This window comes from Ranitomeya variabilis, chromosome 2 (genome assembly GCF_051348905.1).
Source record: "Ranitomeya variabilis isolate aRanVar5 chromosome 2, aRanVar5.hap1, whole genome shotgun sequence".
Taxonomy (NCBI): domain Eukaryota; kingdom Metazoa; phylum Chordata; class Amphibia; order Anura; family Dendrobatidae; genus Ranitomeya; species Ranitomeya variabilis.
The window spans coordinates 250381517-250399835 of NC_135233.1; the positions used below are offsets into that span (position 1 = coordinate 250381517).

An 18319-nucleotide genomic window follows, 5' to 3' on the forward strand; every position below is an offset into this window, starting at 1 on the left:
TGTGGGGGTGCCACAGAGAAACAATTGTTGAGGAAATAATCATCATAATTAAAGTAGCTCATGTAATAAAACATAAAAAACCCACAAGATTTTACTGCATGTTTAAGACCTTTAGGGACTTTGTGATTATTTTTCTTTTTTTTTCCCCATTGCCAGATTTCAAGATCCATAACTTTTCTGTTTCCATAATACAGCTTTTAGGGGAAGAAATATATTTCAATCACACACACTTTTTTTTACTTAAAACTTTCAAGGGAGAACAAAAACAAGTGGCTAAATAAAAGAAAAATACAGCGCTCATAAAAGGGATTATTATGTAATTTTTTTTCCCCAAAAAAGGAAAAAAAATAGAAAAACAAAGAATTAAAAAAATAAATCTATACACCGCTACTATATGCCATATGCAATTCACATGGAATGCCGGTGCCAATGGTGGAAAGAGGAGCCTGCTCTGGAGCTCTTCACCTGTTCATCTGAATGGCCCCAGCTTTCCACGTTCACCAGGTGTAGCGACCGCATGTTGCTCTGCAACACCCCTATTAGGAAATGAAAATACTCACTTGCCTCTCTAGGTTTAGGGTATGTGTCCACGTTCAGGAAACGCTGCGTTTTTGACGCAGCGTTGAGCAGCAGCGTCAAAAACGCAGCGTCCAGATGTTACAGCATAGTGGAGGGGATTTAATGAAATCCCGTCTCCACTGTGCATTAAAAAACGCATGCGTTTTTCCCGCAAAAATGCAAATGCGGTGCGTTTTTTCAGAACGCAGCATGTTGCTACAATGAGCAAAACACGCAGGAACACCGCAGGTGATCTGCCAGTGACCTCAGGTGCATTTTTGGTCAGGATTTTGCCTGCATAAAATCCTGACCAAAGCCTGAAGCAAACCTGAACGTGGACACATACCCTAAGGCTATGTTCACACTTAGCGGTTTTTGCTGCGGATCCGCAGCGGATTTGACGCTGCGGATCCGCAGCAGTTTTCCATGCAGGGTACAGTACAATGTTACCCTATGGAAAACAAAAAGCGCTGTGCCCACATTGCGGAAAATCCCTTAAAAAAACGCGCGGAATTGCTGCGGAAAAAAAGAAGGAGCATGTCACTTCTTTCTGCGGATTCCGCAGCGGTTTTCAACATGCACCAATAGGAAAGTGCTGTTGAAAACCCGCAGAGGAATCCGCAGAAGAAACCGCAGGAAAATCCGCAGTGAAAACCGCAGCGGTTTTGCACTGCGGTTTTTCTAAATCCGCAGCGGAAAAATCCGCAGCTAATTCCGCAAAGTGTGAACAAGCCCTTAGAGTGTTCAAATTGCCTCTTCTGAGAAAAAGAGGACTTAACTCTATAGCGCCACCTGTTGGAAGTAGCGATCCTACAAGTCACAATCAACCCTTTAATGAGTCGTGCAATATGACTTAGGATAAAAGCCAAATCAGTATCTCAATTCGCAGACACGGTGTTTCGGGCTGTTGGCCCTCGTCAGTGCGAAGCATGAGAACTGATTTGGCTAGGTGAGAGGCTCTGGACTGGGGTCTAAGGGGTAACGTTTCTCCTTATGGAGAGTGACATACCAGCTTGCTTGTCAAGGTAAGGAGGCTTATTCGCCGTTAAGAGTGGACACAGTACAAGACCCCGTAAACCCCTCCACCCCCATCTCAGCTTACTTGATCTTGGTGACACTGATTTGTTACAAGTGGAAAAACGGAGCTGTCAACTTTTAAAAGTTGACATCAGGGAAACATCTTTCAGCCTTTTCTCCCAGACCACAGTCCTCCGGAGTCAATTTTTGGCCCCTGTAGTGCAGCAGTGTCCTCAGGAAAGTTCAAAGCGTAGTTTTAGACTATGTGCACACGTTGCCGATTTACTGCGGATCCGCAGCGTTTTTTTCTGGGCAGAAACGCTGCAGATCCGCAAAGTGATTTACAGTACAATGTAAATCAATGGAAAAAAAATGCTCTGCTAATGGTGCGGAAAACTCCGCATGGAAAACACAGCGGATTGAAAGAAGGAGCATGTCACTTTTTTTGTGTGGATCTGCAGCATTTCTGCACCCTTCCATTATAGAAATCTGCAGGGGTAAAAAATCGCATGAAATCCACAACAAAAACGCACAAAATAAGCATAAAAATGCATCAAATCTGCACCTGCGTTTTCTGCCAGGAGATGCAGATTTTGTGCAGAAAATTCTGCACCTAAATCTGCAACGTGTGCTCATAGCCTTACTGTCCAAAAAAGTCACGAACAAATCAAACGGTATCCTCAGGATCGAAGCTGGAAAAAAATACAGTCCGTAAATGCGCCGGTTGCCGAGGGCGACTGCACCACCGTATCACGCTGCAGGGGTGCCAGGCGTTCGCTCCGTTTGGCTCTGTTCCCTCACACAGGCTGAGCTTTTGCAGAGCCAACTGCTCTGCAACTTGCAAACTCCACACTGACACACCCAACCCTCTGCTGCAAGGGTCTTTACAAGAACCTGTGGCCGTAGGCCACATGGAAAACCCGGCCCGGGGAGGAAACGGACCGTCCCACTACCTTCCTGTAGTTCGTTTAAAAAATAAAAGCCAATGACAAGTTTTCCTAAATCTGCCCTGGACAAATAGCTTGCCCAAGGCCAACACTCACTTTTATTCTGCATTGCATACTGGGGGACACATAGCGACCCTCGCATATGACCCTGGTCACTGCCTCACACCACTCAATGCCTCAGTCCCTGCCTGATCAGAGGAAATCTTCCATACTCACAGATTTCCAGAAAGACTTAAAGGGACTCTGTCACCTGAATTTGGAGGGAACAATTTTCAGCCATAGAGGCGGGGTTTTCGGCTGTTTGATTCACCCTTTCCTTACCCGCTGGCTGCAATATTGGATTGAAGTTCATTCTCTGTCCTCCGTAGTACATGCCTGCACAAGGCAATCTTGCCTTGCGCAGGCGTGTACTATGGAGGACAGAGAATGAACTTCAATCCAATATTACAGCCAGCATGCAGCCAGCGGGTAAGGAAAGGGTGAATCAAACAGCCGAAAACCCCGCCTCTATGGCTGAAAATTGTTCACTCCAAATTCAGGTGACAGAGTCCCTTTAATAAAGGAGATAGATCTTCCAGGGTTATGCTGATCATGTCAAGATTAATCAGTACAGTGGCATCGTTTCTCCAGGAGGGGGCGCATCTCTACCTTTTTTTTGGTCCATAGATTAATACAAGGTGTTATTTTGGCATTTTTACAAAGAAATAAAGAAAAATAAAATTGAAATGGTTAGCTCTCGGATAGGTCCCTTCGTGTGCCCATTGACCCCTGCAATAGAATTGAAATATTTTTGGTCACCTTGGTGACTAAAAAAGTCCTATGCACCCCCTAATAATAACAATAAGAACTACATTGCGGATGGAAATCCCAAATTCGGGCCACAATCACAAAAAAAAAGTAGATGTCAAAAAGGCACAAATTAAAAGAATAAGATACAAATAAATAACAGGTGAAACCACCAGAAATTAGAAAAATAAATCTATGACTGTATACAGACAGTGGCCTCCAAACAAGTTGTTCTTCTGCAACAAGCCTGAAACGTGCCACAATGTTCAGGTTTTGCAAAAGACAAATACTAACCACAATGTCCCTTAGGGCAGAGTCACAATACTATTTTCTATTTTCTTTAGTGGTCTCTTTGGGATTTGAAACATGACAAAATAACTCCATCACAGATGTAAGGCAATGTGCACACAGAGGAGTTTGAGGAGCTTATTAACGATGGTGAGTTCCAAAAGGCGCCACAGAAAAGTCGTTCAACAAACACTTGAAAGACTCTTGACACTAGACTACAAGTGCTTCTCACTAAATTATAATATCATCAAAAAGTTAATTAATTTCAGTTCTTCAATACAAAAAGTGAAACTCATATTATATGGAGTCATTACAGACAGAGTGATCTATTTCAAGTGTTTATTTCTGTTAATGTTGATGACTATGGCTTACAGCCAATGAAAACCCAAATGTCATTATCTAAAAAAGTTAGAATAATTAACAAAAACACCTGCAAAGGCTTCCTAAGCGTTTAAAACAGTCCCTTAGTCTGTTTTAATAAGCTCCACAATCATGGGGAAGACTGCTGACTTGACAGATGTCCAGAAGGCAGTCAGTGACACACTCCACAAGGAGGGTAAGCCACAAAAGGTCATTGCTAAAGAAGCTGGTTGTTCACAGTGCTGCATCCAAGCTAATTAATGGAAAGTTGAGTGGAAGGAAAAGGTGTGGTAGAAAAAGGTGCGCAAGCGACCAGGATAACCGCAGCTTTGAAAGGATTGTTAAGAAAAGGCCATTCAAAATCTTTGGGGAGATTCACAAGGAGAGGACTGCTGCCGGAGTCATAACTACAAGAGCCACCACACACAGAAGTATCCAGGACATGGGCTACAAGTGTCACATTCCTTGTGTCAAGCCACTCATGACCAATAGACAACACCAGAAGCATCTTACTTGGGCCAAGGAGAAAAAGAACTGGACTGTTGTCAGTGGTCCAAGGTGTTGTTTTCAGATGAATGTAAATTTTGCATTTCATTTGGAAATAGAGGTCCCAGAGTCTGGAGGAAGAGTGGAGAGGCCACAATCCAAGCTGCTGGAGGTCTAGTGTGAAGTTTCCACAATCAGTGATGGCTTGGGGAGCCATGTCATCTGCTGGTGTCGGTCCACTGTGTTTTATCAAGATCAAAGTCAGCGCAGCCGTCTACCAGGAAATTTTAGAGCACTTCATGCTTCCTTCTGCTGACAAACTTTCTGAAGATGGAAATTGTATTCTCCAGTAGGACTTGGCCCCTGTCCACACTGCCAAAAGTACCAATACCTGGTTTACAAGCAACAGTATAACTGTGCTTGATTGGCAGCAAACGCGCCTGACCTTAACCCGATAGAGAATCTATGGGGTATTGTCAAGAGGAACATGAGAGACACCAGACCCAACAATGCAGACGAGCTGAAGGCTGCTATCAAAGCAACCTGGGCTTCCATAACACCTCAGCAGTGCCACAGGCTGATGGCCTCCATGCCACGCTGCACTGATGCAGTAATTGATGCAAAATGTACCAAGTATTGAGTGCATTTACTGAACATACATTTCAGTAGGCCAACATTTCGGATTTTAAAATAATTTTTCAAGCTGGTGTTATAAAGTATTCTAATTTACTGATAAATGACTTTTGGGTTTTCATTGGCTGTAAGCCATAATCATCAACATTAACAGAAATAAACACGTGAAATAGATCACTGTCTGTAATGACTCTATATAATAGATGAGTTTCAATTTTTGTATTGAAAAAGTGAAATAAATTAACTTTTTGATGATATTCTAATCTAGTGAGAAGCACTTGTATATACAGTGGGGCAAAAAAGTATTTAGTCAGTCAGCAATAGTGCAAGTTCCACCAATTAAAAAGATGAGAGGCGTCTGTAATTTACATCATAGGTAGACCTCAACTATGGGAGACAAACTGAGAAAAAAAAATACAGAAAATCACATTGTCTGTTTTTTATCATTTTATTTGCATATTCTGGTGGAAAATAAGTATTTGGTCAGAAACAAACAATCAAGATTTCTGGCTCTCACAGACCTGTAACTTCTTCTTTAAGAGTCTCCTCTTTCCTCCACTCATTACCTGTAGTAATGGCACCTGTTTAAACTTGTTATCAGTATAAAAAGACACTTGTGCACACCCTCAAACAGTCTGACTCCAAACTCCACTATGGTGAAGACCAAAGAGCTGTCAAAGGACACCAGAAACAAAATTGTAGCCCTGCACCAGGCTGGGAAGACTGAATCTGCAATAGCCAACCAGCTTGGAGTGAAGAAATCAACAGTGGGAGCAATAATTAGAAAATGGAAGACATTCAAGACCACTGATAATCTCCCTCGATCTGGGGCTCCACGCAAAATCCCACCCCGTGGGGTCAGAATGATCACAAGAACGGTGAGCAAAAATCCCAGAACCACGCGGGGGGACCTAGTGAATGAACTGCAGAGAGCTGGGACCAATGTAACAAGGCCTACCACAAGTAACACACTACGCCACCATGGATTCAGATCCTGCAGTGCCAGACGTGTCCCACTGCTTAAGCCAGTACATGTCCAGGCCCGTCTGAAGTTTGCTAGAGAGCATTTGGATGATCCAGAGGAGTTTTGGGAGAATGTCCTATGGTCTGATGAAACCAAACTGGAACTGTTTGGTAGAAACACAACTTGTCGTGTTTGGAGGAAAAAGAATACTGAGTTGCATCCATCAAACACCATACCTACTGTAAAGCATGGTGGTGGAAACATCATGCTTTGGGGCTGTTTCTCTGCAAAGGGGCCAGGACGACTGATCCGGGTACATGAAAGAATGAATGGGGCCATGTATCGTGAGATTTTGAGTGCAAACCTCCTTCCATCAGCAAGGGCATTGAAGATGAAACGTGGCTGGGTCTTTCAACATGACAATGATCCAAAGCACACCGCCAGGGCAACGAAGGAGTGGCTTCGTAAGAAGCATTTCAAGGTCCTGGAGTGGCCTAGCCAGTCTCCAGATCTCAACCCTATAGAAAACCTTTGGAGGGAGTTGAAAGTCCGTGTTGCCAAGCGAAAAGCCAAAAACATCACTGCTCTAGAGGAGATCTGCATGGAGGAATGGGCCAACATACCAACAACAGTGTGTGGCAACCTTGTGAAGACTTACAGAAAACGTTTGACCTCTGTCATTGCCAACAAAGGATGTATTACAAAGTATTGAGATGAAATTTTGTTTCTGACCAAATACTTATTTTCCACCAGAATATGCAAATAAAATGATAAAAAAACAGACAATGTGATTTTCTGTATTTTTTTTTCTCAGTTTGTCTCCCATAGTTGAGGTCTACCTATGATGTAAATTACAGACGCCTCTCATCTTTTTAAGTGGTGGAACTTGCACTATTGCTGACTGACTAAATACTTTTTTGCCCCACTGTAACAGTATTTTGCTATTCCGAGGATTTAAACAACTGCTGGGGAAACAAACGGAAGTGCAGGTAACATCTGTGACGCGTCTCTTGAAGGAACCTGCTCCAAACTAAGCACTGTCTAATAAAAAAAACTTTAAAAAACAAACAAAAAAATAAACATTCTAGTGAAGGGAGAAAAAACAACATTCTTTTTGAAAAAAGGAAAGAAAAAAAGATAAGACACACTTCTCTAGGAAAAAGAAAAAACCCTACTCTTCCAGTAAAAACAATACAAAGCACTCTTTAGTTAAACAATAACCAACACTCTTCTGGGGAAAAAAGAAATCAAACCCTCCTGTGGGAAAAAAAAGGTCCAGCCAGAGCACCCCTTAAAAGCCAGTCACCATGTGTCTGGCCAGAGACCCTTCTTATATGCCAGTCACAATGTATGCGACCAGAGAGCCCCCTTATACGCCAGTCCCAATGTGTCTGGACAGAGAGCCCCTTTATACGTCAGTCCCCTTATGGCTGGTCAGAGAGCCCCCTTATACGCCAGTCACCGTGTGTCCGGTCAGAGAGCTCCCTCAAATGCCAGTCACCGTGTGTTCGGTCAGAGAACCCCTTATATGCCAGTCACCATGTGTCTGGTCAGAGAGACCCCTCATATGCCAGTCACCATGTGCCCGGTCAGAGAGCCCCCTCATATGCCAGTCACCGAGTGTCCGGTCAGAGAGCCCCCTCATATGCCAGTCACCGTGTGTCCGGTCAGAGAGCCCCCTCATATGCCAGTCACCGTGTGTCCGGTCAGAGAGCCCCCTCATATGCCAGTCACCGTGTGTCCGGTCAGAAAGCCCCCTTATATGCCAGTCACCGTGTGTCCGGTCAGAGGGACCCTTATACAACATTCACCTTGTGTCTGGTCAGAGAACCACCTTATCTGCCAGTCACCATGTGACTGGTCACAGAGCCACCTCATATGCCAGTCACAGTGTGTCCGGTCAGAGAGCTCCCTTATACGCCAGTCACCCTATGTCCAGTCACAGAGCCCCCTTATAAACCAGTCACCATGTTCTGGTCAGAGAGCCCCCTTATATGCCAGTCACCATGTGTCCAGAGAGCCCCCTTATATGCCAGTCACCATGTGTCCAGTCAGAGAGCCCCCTTTTATGCCAGTCACCATGTTCTGGTCAGAGAGCCCCCTTATATGCCAGTCACCATGTGTCCAGTCAGAAAGCCCCCTTATACACCAGTCAGCCTATGTCCAGTAAGAAAGCCCCCTTATACACCAGTCACCACGTGACCGGTCAGAGAGCCCCTTTATGTGCCAGTCACCGTGTGTCCAGTCAGAGAGCCCCCCCTATACGCCAGTCACCCTGTGTACGGTCAGAGAGCCCCCTTATATACCCGTCACCGTGTGTCCGGTCAGAGAGCCCCCTCATATGCCAGTCATCAAGTACCTGGCCAGAGAGCCCTTAGGGTATGTGTCCACGTTAAGGAAACGCTGCGTTTTTGACGCAGCGCTGAGCCGCAGCGTCAAAAACGCAGCGTCCAGATGTTACAGCATAGTGGAGGGGATTTAATGAAATCCCGTCTCCACTGTGCATTAAAAAACGCATGCGTTTTTCCCGCAAAAACGCACATGCGTTGCGTTTTTTCAGAACGCAGCATGTTGCTACAATGAGCAAAACACGACGGAACACCGCAGGTGACCTGCCAGTGACCTCAGGTGCATTTTTGGTCAGGATTTTACCTGCATAAAATCCTGACCAACGCCTGAAGCAAAACTGAACGTGGACACATTCCCTTAGGGTATGGCTCCACGGTCCGGAGGGGCGGCGGTGAAGCCGCTCGGCGCTAAGCCCCGCCCCCTTTCTGGGACGCGATGGTGCCGGATGTGTACAGTACACATCCGGGATCATCGCACCCCTCGCCATAGGGCCCTGTGATATGCCTTGCGGGGACGCTGCGTCCCCGCAAGGTGTACGGACATGCTGCGATCTGAAAAGACGCGCAGCATGTCTGGAGTCGCAGGGCCGCCGCGTGCGGGTTTCCACGCATAGTGGAGACGGGATTTCCTAAAATCCCCTCCACTATGCTGGAACATCTGGACGCTGCTTGTTTGACGCTGCAGCGTCAAACACGCAGCGTTTACTTACTGTGGAAACATACCCTTAGGGTATGTGTCCACGTTCAGGATTGCATCAGGATTTGTTCAGTATTTTCCATCAGTATTTGTAAGCCAAAACCAGGAGTGGAACAATTAGAGGAAAAGTATAATAGAAACACATGCACCACTTCTGTATTTATCACCCACTCCTGGTTTTGGCTTACAAATACTGATGAAAAATCCTGACCAAATCCTGAACGTGGAGCTATACCCTTAGGGTATGTGCACACGCTGCGTCCTGGTGTGCGGATTTTTCCGCACTGATTTTGATAAATCCGCAGGGCAAAAACACTGCGTTTTTCCTGCGGATTTATGGCGGTTTTACCGTGGATTTACCGCGGTTTTTGTGTGGATTCTGCTGCGGTTTTTTAATATGGAGCAGGTGCAAAACCGCAGCGGATTCCGCACAAAGAATTGACATGCTGCGGAAAAAAAAACGCAGCGTTTCCGCGCGCGTTTTTTTCCGCATGTGCACAGCGGTTTTTGTTTTCCATAGGTTAACATTGTACTGTACACTGCATGGAAAACTGCTGCGGATCCGCAGCAAAAACCGCAACGTGTGCACATAGCCTTATACGCCAGTCACCGTGTCTGGCTAGAGAGCCCCCTTATACGCCAGTCACCCCATGTGGTCAGGTTGTGGGGTCTCCCACCGATGATAATGCCACTGATAGCACGGGACCTGAAGTGACAGGACAGACCACTCCCATCAGTCCCCGCTGCTGCAGAGCCCCCTCCTCTCCTTCCTCCTGTTACCTAATACCCAACCACTTCCTTCCTACACTGAAATGATGGCGGGGGATTCAAACTCTCACCGTCCGTCCTCACAGGTCACACACAGTGAGCGTCCACTTGCCTGACACCCCCGGCTATGTCACCATAAAAACCAGAAGCGCCAGCACAGCGCCCACCGCCGCTACCAACAGCTGTCTGTGAGGAGCAGGGACGGTACAATGTATCAGCGCGGGAAAAAGCCGCAAGGTCACGTAGCGCTCCACAATTGCCGCGAAACTTAAGTTCTTTGGTGCAGGTGGCGAAGAGAGGACGGAGCTGCTGGTGATGGGGGGCTGCAGGGGAATGGAGGTGAGTGCAGGAGCACATCCCTAGTGTGTCATTAATCCAAGAGGTTCTGCGTTCTGTGACTTTTGTCGCTTTTTTCTGTGCGGGTTTTTTGGCGCTTGGTCTGCAGCACATGTTTCATAAAGTTGACTTCACTAAAATGCACGATGCTGAAGTTGGTTTCTTATTCGTTCAGTTTCTTATTCGGGCTGAAGTTGGTTTCTTATTCAGCAGTTTCTTATTCGGCTATTTTTTATTTTCTGTTTTTGTATAAAAATAAACCATTCTAAGTATATAATAATATGCGGTCATGTGCCCTCTTGTGAATACACTTAAAAACAGATACAAAATTTAGAAGGCTGGCACAAAAATGGGCATCAAAGTGGGCACTGAGGTATGGTATTGAAGGGGTTAAATGCCTTTGTGCCACTGATTTAACACCTGATTTACATATTTACTGATGCCCCACATGAAATCCATGTCACTCCAGCCTGGCACAAATGGGTTCTGGGTATCAGAACTGGCATCAAAGTGGGCAAATTGCACATTTTCACAGATTTGAATAAGTAACAGCTATTTTTAAGGGGTTAAATGCCTTTGTGCCACTAATCTAACACCTGATTTACATACCTACTGATGCCCCACATGAAATCCATGTCACTCCAGCCTGGCACAAATGGGTTCTGGGCATCAAAACTGGCATCAAAGTGGACAAATCACCCATTTTCACAGATTTGAATAAGTAACTGATGTTTTTAAGGGGTTAAATGCCTTTGGGCCACTAATACGACACTTAAAATACACAGACAGTGATGCCCTGCATCAAACCCAGGTCTCTCCAGCCTGGCCCAAATGGGTTCTGGGCACCAGAACTGGCATCAAAGTGGGCAAACAGCCCATTTTCACAGATTTGAATAAGTAACTGATGTTTTTATGGGGTTAAATGCCTTTGGGCCACTGATCTGACACTTAAAATACACAGAAAGTGATGCCCTGCATCAAACCCAGGTCCCTTCAGCATGGCCCAAATGTGTTTTGGGCACCAGAATTGGCATCAGTCGGCAAACAGCCCATTTTCACAGATTTGAATAAGCAACTGATGTTTTCAAGGGGTTAAATGACTTTGGGCCACTGATCTGACGATTAAAATTCACAGATAGTGATGCCCTGCATCAAACTCAGGTCCCTTTAGCCTGGCCCAAATGGGTACTGGGCATCAGAACTGGCATCAAAGTAGGCAAACAGCCCATTTTCACAGATTTGAATAAGTAAGTGATTTTTTTAAGAGGTTAAATGACTTTGGGCCACTGATCTGACACCATTATTACATGCATTTTGATGCCCTGCATGAAATTCATGTCACATTAGCTTTTCCCAAATGGGTTCTGGCCGTGAGAATTGGCATCAAAGTTGGCATTGATTTTAATGATTTGAATAAGTAACTGAATTTTAAGGGGTTAAATGACCTTGGCCACTGATCTCACACCACTATTACATACACAGGCTGGAGACACACTAGCGATTTAAAAATCGGTCCGATTTATTGCAGGAAAGTCTGACGAGTGCAATGCAAGTGTCATGTGAGTGTCAGGCGTTTTGTGTGCGAGTACAATCTGACTTTTCACACCTAACACCCGATCTACATCCGACTGCAGTGCGATTTTAGCATGAGATTTTACATACAGAAATGTTATTAATCATTTACACATAGTTTTAAAACGTAATATTCTTCAAAATGTGTATATATATATTCTAGATAGATAGATAGATAGATAGATTAAAAGCCGGCAAATGATCAGCCACGTACATTTTAATCAGAGTGACAGGTTAGATTACGATAGAATAGAGATATACACATAGAATAAATGTGTGGTGTGTGTGTGTGTGTGTGTGTGTGTGTGTGTGTGTGTGTGTATATATATATATATATATATATATATATATATATTTTATAACGCTGATAGCGTCACTCTGTCCAAAGCCTTTATAGACTGCGCAAGCGCGACGCGTCTGCACAGTCTGGATCCCACAGTGTGACGCATCCGGGGAGGAGGATTGTGGCCCAGGAGATCGCGGTATGAGTAAGCACTGAACGCATACCGCGATCTCCGACGGAGAAGCAGAGACGCACCTGGAGGGTGAGTATGAAGGGGGAGGGTGAGCCATGCTATATTCACCTGTCCCCGTTCCACCGCCGGGTCTTCCGCATCCTCTGGCTGTGACGTTCAGGTCATAGGGCGCGATGACGTGGTCAGTGCGCGCCCCCTGCCTCAACAGTCACAGCCAGAGGACACAGATGACAGAGTGGCGCACGGCGGTGGAACAGGGACAGGTGAATATCGCAAGTGCCCGGTGTGATGGGGCATGCGACGGAGCAGGAAGAGACACCACGCCAGTAATCAATCCGATAAAATTTATCGGAACCGGGAACTGGGACAACACAAATCAAAGTAATTCTGCAGCGTCCGTAATTAGTCTACAATGAGTCCACACAAAGGGAGCAGATCCGGGGGCGCCACCTGGCAATCCGAAGCCAGGGAAAAGAAAAATAATCCTGGGATGGGTTTACTGGATCCAACAGATGAGGGACACAACACCATTCCACGTGGCAGCTTTTAACCCTCCACACACGGGCACCAGGATCTCGCCTCAGCATACGATCCCAGCCCTTCGCAAGTCACTACACAATTGAATCAGCCAACACATGAGTCTATTGTTCTGTGTCCTGGGATCCATCCCTCCATGAGGGAAAGCTCCCCCTTCTGGTTGTTGACTCAAGCCTGATTACATAGCAGTCCAGGGACACAGGCCGGGGGAGGGACACGCTGTTACACCGGGGGCCTTAGCCAGCGGCGACTCCAGCACCTGACCCCCATAGTGCGCTGGTGTTCCCGCCTGCTTAGGCACTCGGCGCCCAGCGACGAGAGGTGAGTCTGTCATTTTTTTTTAAAAAAAATCGCAGCAGCAGCATACGGGGCATATTATGCTATGGAGCATCTTATGGGGGCCATCAACGATGGGAGCAGCACATGACAGAATGGGGGCGCAGAATGGGAGCAGCACATTACAGAATGGGGCGCAGGATGGGAGTAGCACATGACAGAATGGGGGCGCAGAATGGTTGCAGCACATGACAGAATGGGGGCGCAGGATGGGAGTAGCACATGACAGAATGGGGGCGCAGGATGGGAGTAGCATATGACAGAATGGGGGCGCAGGATGGGAGCAGCACATTACAGAATGGGGGCGCAGGATGGGAGCAGCACATGACAGGATGGGGCGCAGGATGAAAGCAGCACATGACAGGATAGGGGCGCAGGATGGGAGCAGCACATGACAGGATGAGGGCACAGGAAAAGAGTAGCACATGACAAGATGGAGGCGCACAAAACAGGATGAGGGCGCAGGATGGGGCTGCACATGACAGGAAGGGGGCGCAGGATGGGAGCAGCGTATGACAGGATGGGGGTGCAAGATGGTAGCAGCACATGACAAGATTAGGGGGCAGGATGGAAGAGGCGCATACCAGGATGGAGACCATATACCAATATAAATGCTCGCCACCCGGGCGTAGAACAGGTTCAATAGCTAGTGTGTGTGTGTGTATGTATATATATATATATATATATATATATATATATATATATATATATATATATATATATATATATATATATATATATATATATATATATATATATATATATATATATATATATATATATATATATATATATATATATACCAAGAAGACCAAAAACGACCGGCGCTGTCTGTGAAACGAGGTTTTCCAAAAATTTCGGGTTCAGGTATCTACTATATAATTGCCTAAGGGTACTTCCGTCTGTCCTTCTGTAACGGTTATTCGTTCGCTGATTGGTCTCGGCAGCTGCCTGTCATGGCTGCCGCGACCAATCAGCGACGCGCACAGTTCAGAAAAAAATGGCCGCTTACTCCCCGCACTCACTGCCGGTGCGCCCGCATACACAGCTCACACAGGGTTAATGCCGGCGGTAACGGACCGCGTTATGCCGCGGGTAACGCACTCCGTTACCACTGCTATTAACCCTGTGTGTCCCCAACTTTGTACTATTGATGCTGCCTATGCGGCATCAATAGTACAAAATGTAATGTTAAAAATAATAAATAAAAAAAAAAACCTGCTATACTCACCCTCCGCCGCCTTTCTCGCTCCTCGCCACGCTCCCCGGACCGCTCCATTACAATCGTCAGCTTGCGGTTCGGTCCTGTCCCAGGGCTGGTGTGCGGCAAGGACCTGCCGTGACGTCACGGTCATGTGACCGCGACGTCTTCATAGGTCCTGCTCCCACCAGCCCTGGCACTTGCAATGGAACTCGGCTTCAGGAAAATGGCCGCCGCGATCTCGATCTGCGCATGCGCGGCATCCCGCGGCCATTTTCCTGAAGCCGAGCACTACCATCTGCACAGGATCCCAGGAAGAGGAGACACGGGACGCCGAGGAGCAGCGATAAGAATGGTGAGTATGATACACTACAAGGGGCCCTCGGATCGTTAGGTGAGTATGTTTATTTTTTATTTTTTGGCCCTGTGACATACGTGCCTCGGTAATATACTACGTCACTGGGCAATATCCTACGTGGCTCTGCTGTATACTACAAGGCTGGGCAATATACTACAAAGCTGTGCAATATACTATGTGGCTCTGTGCAATATACAATGTAGCTGCGCAATATCCTACGTCGCTGTGCTGTATACTATGTAGCTGGGCAATATACTACGTGGCAGGGCAATATACTACAAGGCTGGGCAATATACTACGTGGCTCTGCTGTATACTATGTGGCTGGACAATATACTACAAGGCTGGGCAATATACTACAAAGCTGTGCAATATACTATGTGGCTCTGTGCAATATACTACGTAGCTGCGCAATATCCTACGTCGCTGTGCTGTATACTATGTAGCTGGGCAATACACTACGTAAATGGGCAATATACTACGTGGACATGCATATTCTAGAATACCCGATGCGTTAGAATCGGGCCACCATCTAGTTAATGAATAATAGTCCTAGCATCAGCCATGCATCAAGATCATAGGTGCTCTTCTGAAAATACACGAAAATCCATGACCATATGCAAGAAGAAAGAGAAGGCACTCACCGATCTAAAATTCCCAACTTTATTTCATCTTCATGTTAAAAAAATACTGACCCGTGGAAGCGCAAGCACAAACGGCCGTCGTCTATCCCTGCTCACAAGAACTCCGCTCCTCACTCCCCCGGCCATGGAATTTTTTTTAACATTAAGATGAAATAAAGTTGGGAAATTTAGATCGGTGAGTGCCTTCTCTTTCTTCTTGCATATGGTATATATATATATATATATATATATATATATATATATATATATATATATATATATATATATATATATATATATATATATATATATATATATATATATATATATATATATATATATATATGTGTAGCGCCCCCACTGCCGCAGGGCCGAGGGGTACCCGGTACCGGGCCTCCGAGTCTCTGCTCTGGGGTTGTCACGGCGGCTAGGCCCCGGTCCGTGACCCCGCCGAGGGGCGCACGGTGAATGATGTGACGGATGCTGATGATGAGGCCGTAGTGGTGGTGGTGGTGCGGTGGTGCAGTGCAGTAAATAACGAGGACACCAGGTTGCAGTCTCTTTACCTCTTTACTGAAGATCTCTGGGTCCTCAGTCCGGAATACGGTTCACCAGGCTGCGCAAGTCCGGCCGGTCCAATGGCACCTCCAGAGTTCTCTTCACAGGTGGAAATCGGTGCCTTCCTACTAGCGCTATGTGTTGTGGTCCTTCCCTGCTGTGCTTACGGAAAGTCCCCCACAACTGTTGTGTCTGTTTCTTAAGTTCCCTCACAACTCGATTAGATGATGTTCTGCTAATCCTCCGTCCCTCCCTGATGTTCTGGTTGGGACGGCACCCGTTTGACGGGTAGGCTCGGAGCTCTTCCGGGACCCTAGAGTCGCCCCTCTCCACAAGTTGCCCCCCAAGACTGCATAGGTGATTTAAGGTTAGACAGCCCGCCTTAAACTGACTGTCCTGCCGCTGTTTGGAGTATTGCTTGAAGCTGAATGTTATGATACTCCCTCGGCGTTCCGGCCACCGGTAGTGCGCCTCAGTAGGATGTTGCTTCGGTCTTACAGCACGACTCCTACAGAGTCCTGGTCGTTGCAGTACTGTGGCTCCGCCACTATGGGGAGCTACGGTGCGTCCGATGGCACTGAAGGAGTTCATCTGATCAGGTATCACAGACACCAATACATTTCACAGCTGGGCCTCCGGGGGGAGCTAAGGGTGCTATTCATTAGGCCACTCCCCACCATAGTGGGTAAACTGGGGGTCAGGCAGGAAGTTAGATCAGAAAGCTGACTGGATTGGACGAAGCAACACCTGGTGGCAGAGGGTGTTGTGGAGGAAGAGACAGTAGGGTCTCTGTCAGGGGTGGGATCCTGACAGAGGCTTGGCATTGAAAAGAACGTAACGGGTCCGCGCCAGCTCCGGGAAGCGGCGGGACCCAAGAAAGGATTAGAAGCGAGATAGATTGTGCTGAGTGAGAAACGGGATCACGCAAAGGAGAATACCAGTAGGAGTCGTGCTGTAAGACCGAAGCAACATCCTACTGAGGCGCACTACCGGTGGCCGGAACGCCGAGGGAGTAGAATAACATTCAGCTTCAAGCAATACTCCAAACAGCGGCAGGGCAGTCAGTCTCAGGCGGGCTGTCTAACTCAAATCACCTATGAAGTCTTGGGAGGCAATTGTGGGAGAGGGGCGTCTCTAGGGTCCCGGAAGAACTCCAGGCCTACCCGTCAAACGGGTGCCGTTCCTACCCGAACCTCAGGGAGGGACGGAGGATTAGCAGAACATCATCTAGTCGAGTTGTGAGGGAACATCAGAAACAGACACAACAGTTGTGGGGTACTTTCCGTAAGTACAGCAGGGAAGGACTACAACACATAGCGCTAGGGGGAAGGCACAGATTTCCTCCTGTGAAGAGAACTCTGGAAGTGTCAGTGGACCGGCCGGACTTGCGTAGCCTGGTGAGCCGTATTCTGGATTGAGGACTCAGAGATCTTCAGTAAAGAGGTAAAGAGACTGCAACCTGGTGTCCTCGTTAATTACCGCGACCTGCACCTCACAACTGCTCCGTTACAACACCACTTATTGCACCGGACGTCCCCCACTGACAGACAGGGCCACGGACCGGGTCTAGCCACCGTGACAACCCCAGAGCAGAGACTTAGAGGCCCGGTACCGGGTACCCCTCGGCCCTGCGGCAGTGGGGGCGCTACACAAGCCCGGCTTAGTAATGGAGAAGTGTCAAGAAGACACCTATCCATTGCTAATCCTATAATTGTTACAGGTTCAATAAAGACGCAGCCAGGCTAAAATATTTTAATGAAATAAAACACTAAACACAGTCTTTCATCCTTATTATCCAGCTAATACATACAACGCCCTTGTTCTCCTGTAATTAAAAAAAACAAAACAAAAAAACCCCAACAATATACCATACCTGTCAGCCGTTCTGTCCCACGCAGTAATCAATATCTGGGGAAAATACAGTTTGCAACTAGGAGCGGTGCTGAAATGCAACCGCCATGGCTGCAAACTACTGGGGAATGAGGAGATGCTGCCAGCGCAGCTACAGAGACTAGCGCTGATGTCACATAGTCTGCCCTCCCTTCCGGCTTGAACTGCAATGAACTCTGCAGCGTGGGAAAATGAACTGGCTCCAGAGTTCAGCGCGGGTTAGGCAAGCAGGGAGGGTAGACTCAGTGACTTCACCGCTAGTCTCTGTAGCTGCGCTGGCAGCATCTCCTCATTCCCCAGTAGTTTGCAGCTGGGCTGGTAGCATCTTAGCACAGTCCTGGTTGCAAACTGTATTTTCCCCAGATATGGATTACTGCGTGGGACAGAACGACGGACAGGTATATTGTTGTTTTTTTTTTTTTTTTTTATTCATTACAGGAGATCGAGGGCGTCTCATGGATTAGCTGAATAATAAAGATGGCAAAATGTGTTTATTGTTTTATTTAATTAAAGGGAACCTGTCACCACGTTTTTGGAAGATGGGATAAAAATAGCGTTAAATAGGGGCAGAGGTGGGCATT

At 46.7% G+C, this 18319-nt stretch overlaps 1 protein-coding gene across 1 annotated transcript in view; it reads left to right on the plus strand.

The window, feature by feature from the left end:
- The first annotated feature begins 9894 nt into the window (after positions 1–9894).
- Positions 9895–18319, plus strand: part of LOC143805341 (uncharacterized) — a 105773-nt gene continuing 97348 nt past the window's right edge. Inside the window, exon 1 of the mRNA XM_077284578.1 lies at positions 9895–10191. The gene's annotated coding sequence lies outside the window, so the exon portion shown is untranslated. The remainder of the gene's footprint in view (positions 10192–18319) is intronic.